Genomic DNA, 6506 nt, shown 5'->3' with positions numbered 1-6506 from the left:
CCGTGAGTAGAATCTAATTTGATGCGATTTCGAATGACTTTTAAACATTACAAACATCTGACATCTGTCTACATGACCAGATTTGTCTTGCTTGATATGCCGTTGATTAAGGTGTTATTAGTAGAGTCATCATTCTCATACAGCTAACAATACGAGTCAACTGAATCTTTGCCTGATCCTGATTAATTGTAAAGTTGTGATTTTATCTGGGGTCAACTTGCACAACAATTTACTGTTAGGTATTGTCTCAAAAGTAGAATATCGTCATGTGATTAGGAAAAATGATGATACCTTTATACATTTCAAATAAATTTCCGTAATGTAATATATATCATAAAACAGCAACAACTTTTTTCATTCATGCATTGAAATCCATCAAACGGACACACTGTATAAAATGAAAAGTGATCAATTAGAACAGCTCACAAATCAATAAAACCATGGAAGATTCCCCAGTGCACTGCTACCTAGAGACCGTAGTAGACATGCATCCCTGTCTTCAGCGCTGATGGGCCTTTATATCCATATATTCAACTCTGGTGTGTATTTATATTCCATTTGTCAATGCTGGTGAGTAAAACTATTTTCTCTCTCTATGGAATAGGTTACTATAAAGCAAAACATCCTTAACGTAACTATGTAAAAAGTTACACGTTTACTTGTTATGTACAAGTTCACCCTTTGTTTGGTGTCTATAAGGTATGTGTTTATGATGTCATACGTTTTCTCGGTATATACATGGTATACGTTCACTTGGTATGTTCAAGTTCCACTTTTACTTTAGTTATAAGTGTACTCGGTGTGTATAAGGCATACTTTTACATTGTCTATACAAGTTATTCGTGTACAATGTACTCGCTGTGCGCGTATTTTGTACGTCTGGAGAGATGAGGGATCGAATAAAAAATCACATTATTTTCTTGTTTATTACACTTATTACAATGACGACAATAATCACAAACATGTAATACGGTAAGTTTTAAATATTATTTTATTATTTATTTCTATTATCGTATTTGAACATTTCAGGAGATCAGAAAAGAAGATGTGACTGTTGGGTAAACAATGGCGTGGTCTGCTGTGGGTTTTTCTTTCTTTGGATCGGTGCCAGATACTGACAGGCGGGTTAGGGTTGCCGGTTTTTCATACCGTTTGTTACACCGTTCTTGATATACTGATTTTGCCTATGGATTGCTTTGTTTACATGGTCAAGATATAAGACACACAGCAGGTATCTTCATACGCACCTGATCCTACTTTTGATATTTCCAGTAGTCCGCGTTTGTCTTATTCTCAAGTTTAGATTCATCTGGGAAGCCAATCAATTCAGAAATAATACAACTGTATGAAAGTGAATGTATAAGCTATTTCTAGTCATTTATATTGTGGCCAAATTTCATTTTGCAAAGGCATAATACTAATTCATGCCTTTAAGTTCATGGGGACTTGATATCACGAAAAAAGTTCAAGTATTTTAGTTTAAAATCCACCTGTAGTGTCATTATATTATACAGATTTTCAGACAACTACATAACATTGTTCTGTTGAGTCGATTTTTATCATTTTCTGTATGTACAAATTTCAATACCTCTTTATCACTATGGAGCTTTTACATTTTACCAAAATATCGTGAACATTTTCATTTCAGATTAAAATCCAGACACACAGATGGGATTGGAGCATTCTACATTCCGCACATAATTCAGAAGCTCTATCCACTACGCCGCTGGCGTTGATGACATCTGTTGAAGTAATTAAACAGATGTTCTATATGAAAAAAATATACAGCGTCCTTGCTTATATAATATTAAGATGTATATTCATAATGCATAAAAGAAATTATCTGTCTTCTATAAGATACTGAAATTTAAGTGGGTACGAGTATCGTACTGTTCAATCCTTACAAGCAATGTACCCTTCGAGGCCTCGGTCCCATTACTTCATTACTTTTATGGAATGGATAGGTACTCGGGCATTAACCTATACGTAAAAAGACCGTCGTATGTTTTTTTTCCTGTTAAAATACATTCCACTTTTCAGGATTTAAGAAATTGTGTTGTTACAAAGTTTCAATTTTTATCTAAACCAAAAATACGAGTATGTAATACCATTCAAAAATAATGAAAAGTATAGTATTAACATTTTTAAAATAATATACCACCCTGTTTATGGTTCTAAGATATCAATCTACTGGTTATCAAAATCAATCGATGTGTTGTCAGACATAATTCTATACTGATTTACTTATAGCATAACCTGTTTGGAAGATATGGAATCACTTCAAATTCTGCTGGTTACACCATCCCCAAATATATTTCAAGGACAATATGTTGAGAAGGGTGTATAAATGATGAATACTGGATAGCACGAGGTAAATCGAGCACCAACTTATGGAGGGAAAATGGATGTTTTAAATTTTAAGATTTTATATGAAACTGGCGAAATGGTGAGGATTTGAATTAGAGACTATCTTAAAACATGTTAGAGTCAAAGAATATAATTATTTCTCGAGTTTCCTTTATATTTGGCCACTACTTTTCTGATTATGAATTATTTGTCTGAAATTTTCTCGCGTTATATTTGATGTTATTAAACATTCAAAAAGTAAACTCCAAATACAGAACATAACTACAAGGCTTGTGACTTCATCTTTGCATGCAATTAATATCAAATCTTAATATACAACCCATATTATATATACGATACATGGTCAATATTTAAGTATTGTAAATAATAATTTAATGTGTATGTATGCAAATTCACAAAAATTCCTTTCCTCATCTGGAATTCATCATTTATTTCGTACATCTATGTGGTATTCACAACAACACCTCACTCATCTTGCTGAACAGTTCTATAACATAAAGAGCAGTATTAAATCCACATTATTTTAACTATGAGACCACAATAATGTTGATTTTAACACAAGGCTTCTAATACAGGGAAATGAGATGGTACAGTGAAATGAAATGTAGTGCTATGTTAACTGCTCCAAATTGTTCCTTCTTTGTTACAGATAAGCATTACATCACCAGTAAGAGAAGGAGCAATATCGCCATTTGATGATTTGCGCCCTGCCCACTGGACATACCACGACTGCCACTCTAGTTCACTCGGCTGTACATTGAATTAGTATTGGCTTCGGTTGGAGGGAGAGCTTAGACTGTGATGGACTGGTGTCTCACTCTGTTACTCTTATCCGTTAACCACTTATCATTCCGAGGAATGACAATGTAAGCTTTCCAGTCTCCGTAGCTACGGACGACATAGTGCCTATCTTTATGATATTTGCGTTTTTCCGTTACATATTGCTTGTTGTTATTTAATACTAAATGTGACAAACATGAATAGGGTAACTTATTAAGAAGATCAGAACGGCTTTAGATATGAAAAATATTTTTAAAATATCTTAATCGAATCCAATTTGTAGTTGATGTTAGATCTTTACGTTTGAAATATCAAATTTAATTCAATTGTTTTAACTGATATAATGGATGCAAGACAACATCATCTGAATTAATATCAATTCAGATCAGAAAAGTGTAAGTCCATTATGAGCACATCAGTTTTTCAAAACCAGCTCATTACAGCCCAATCCCAAATGTGACAGAAAAACTTCTGAATGTCAGAGAACCACATGCATTTGTTATCAGTCTGCAATACATCAATGGCTTGGTTTGTTGGAAAGTGTTCAATGAATCCACCATGTAATTTAAATTTTAAAAGTTGGCTTATTTTAGTTGGGTTTGCTAAAACGCGGTACTTCTTTTGGGTTTAACACATTCGCAGGATATCAGTACATGCATGAACTTTCACTTTGCATGATTCGATCACAGAGGCAAACCATTTTCAAACATCACATCCGTTTGCTTTAAATTTGATATGATATATGATTATGTATATCAAGTATTTGAAGTATAATCAGATTTCAATTTCAATTATCTTCAGAATATCTAGCTTAATCAAACACATTTTCGTTTTAAAAAACCTGTGCTTGGAGAAAAATTGTTGAGGACATGATTTATCTTTATAGATCTAGTTAAGCAAAGGGGGATTTTGTTTTAATTGGATGGGCATTTTAAATCTTTTGTCGAGTTGGTGGCCAGAAAAAATGTACTAAACTTTGAAAAATTGACTTCTAATTCTAGTCTTTTTTTGGACTTAGGTTTTTGTAGGTTTATTCTTTTCTCTTAATCTATCTATTTTTTCTTTTGTTCTTTTTGTGGATTTAAGTTTTTTTATGACAACCTACCATCACAAGCCGTCCATTATCCGGTCTGAGTTTTGGCATCACCCATTTTCATTTTCGTAGAATCCATGTAAGAAACCCTACTGGAATTTTAAAAAAATGCATTTGAGTTTTTTTCCCCTGATTATGCATGTTTAAAACATTTAAACAACGGTGTTGATGATTGTGCAGGTGTCACTTATTGCACGGAACTTAGATTCTAGCCACACTTGTATATTTTGTCCGTATTGGATGTGATTTTTATCATTTTCCTTTTTATAAGCACATTCTAACACTGATATTTCAAAGGATGATCAGAATTCATCAGTACCTCCGCAACTAGTAGGATTCAGAAGTATTCATAGTAGAGTTTTTCACCCCAAGCTCAAATGATGTAGTTGATGCAGAACCCGCATTCCCTATGGTGAACTGAAACTGAAAAGTGCCACAGGATGACAAAACTTTCTCATGGTATTTATTCTCAGTTCGTCTCTTTCAATTGATCATTGATTTTCGTTCAGAACTCGTTCGTTCTAAATGACCAGAAAAATAATAATCACCATATCATTGTAAAACCATTAGCAATGCTAATCAAGAATATACGGAGGAAACACCTGATCAGTTCAAACACAGTAAACTCATTTACTAAATATCTGCATGGCAATTGATTGATTGTAAATTGTTTTATGTCCATCTTGAGAATTTCTTACTCAGATGGAGACGTCACCAATGCCGGTGAAGGACTTCAAAATTTAGGCCTATGATTGGAGCTTACAACCTTTGAGCAGGGGGTCTTTATTCTGTCACACCTGCTGTGACACAGGGCCTCGGGTTATGTTGTCTTATCCGAAGAACCGCCCCGTTTAGTCGCCTCTTACGACAAGAAGGGATACTGAGGACCTATTCTAACCCGGATCACGGTACAATTTATGATTGAAGATATCATAGAACCATACATCGTTTCATTTTATTGAATACATCAATGAATAGTTTTGAATGCAATACATTACAGGAGGTGTATCGTCCATAATCGGCTCCACAAAAATTTAATTCCACAGGAAACCAACCAACAGGACGGACACATAATTGTGTGCACTCGATTTAAGATGTAGATATTAAACTTAATTGCTATTAATATGTTGAGGAGTGTATACATGTGATAACTATATGACGATACACGATATACTGGCTGTCATCGTAAATAAAAGATAAAATGCGTGTTGTAATAATATGTGGTCAACTTGCGAGAAAATTACGTTTTGTTTGAATAAAATATTTTATTTAGACATGGCGGAGTCGAAATTATTGGTTGAATCTTTGTTTCCTCATGGACTTAACCATCATGTATGTTTTATTTGTGATTTTTTCATTTATCCAATGTTTTGAAAAGATGAAACTCGAAGTAGTAAGCCACGGCTAATAGAAATTTTCAACGCCTGTTTAGAGTTTGGATTTTTAATCACCACTGAGATATGACTGAATTATATGCAACACGACGGAAAACACCAAAGCTTCAGTTAACTAACTACAAGAGACGATCTAATGTACTGCATAAACAATATACACAATTAAAACTGTATTTAAATCTAGATCCGTACATTCTTGAAATCACATATTATCAAACCTAGGTATATGACTGTTTTACATACGGGGAGCATTATGCAGATTTACATTTCTCAAATTTGAAGCTTTGAAAGCTGAAAATAATGAACAGTGACCAATCTCATAAATCCCACAAGCAATACAAATTAGATAGTTGGGCAAACATGGAACCCTGGACACACCAGAGTGTGGATCATGGATGAACCGTCTAAATATTCGTCATGATAAACATTCATTGCTTAGAAAAAATATAATATTCATATTTTTTAAATTTTTGGTTACATTGCTAAATAGCGCACTTGACCTGATGGGTATATCTAATTTTCTACCATGTCTTTATATGAGCATTATATATAGCCCTGGTTATATATATCATATTGTTACATTGTTGGAATATCACAGAACAATGTTTACACGTTTTGCAGGATTAAACATGAGTCTTTTAAAAATATAATCCAAACTGTAATAAAATTTTAGATACATTGGCTCATTCGTTTGTTATTTCATATGTAGCAGCGATGGAGTTTCCTCACAATCACCTTTACTGATACAATAATGGTTTAGAATTTAGATGATCGAAAACTACTGAGTCAAACAGAACACTTACAAGGAATACAAAATAAGGAGTTTGGAAAATACGGACCTCTGAATATACCATAGGTAGGTCCAGGTGCCT

At 33.6% G+C, this 6506-nt stretch overlaps 1 long non-coding RNA gene across 1 annotated transcript; it reads left to right on the top strand.

The window, feature by feature from the left end:
• Positions 1–939: 939 nt before the first annotated feature.
• LOC130051066 (uncharacterized) lies at positions 940–5501 on the top strand. Its single transcript, XR_008799475.1, has 7 exons — positions 940–1125; positions 1649–1750; positions 2251–2371; positions 3017–3233; positions 4538–4699; positions 4943–5148; positions 5241–5501. It is a non-coding gene; the product is annotated as an uncharacterized LOC130051066 (long non-coding RNA).
• Positions 5502–6506: the final 1005 nt, after the last annotated feature.

The sequence above is a fragment of the Ostrea edulis genome, chromosome 10 (assembly GCF_947568905.1).
Source record: "Ostrea edulis chromosome 10, xbOstEdul1.1, whole genome shotgun sequence".
Classification (NCBI taxonomy): domain Eukaryota; kingdom Metazoa; phylum Mollusca; class Bivalvia; order Ostreida; family Ostreidae; genus Ostrea; species Ostrea edulis.
The sequence above is the reverse complement of the archived record's forward strand: the minus strand, read 5'-3'. Positions and strand labels throughout refer to the sequence as shown.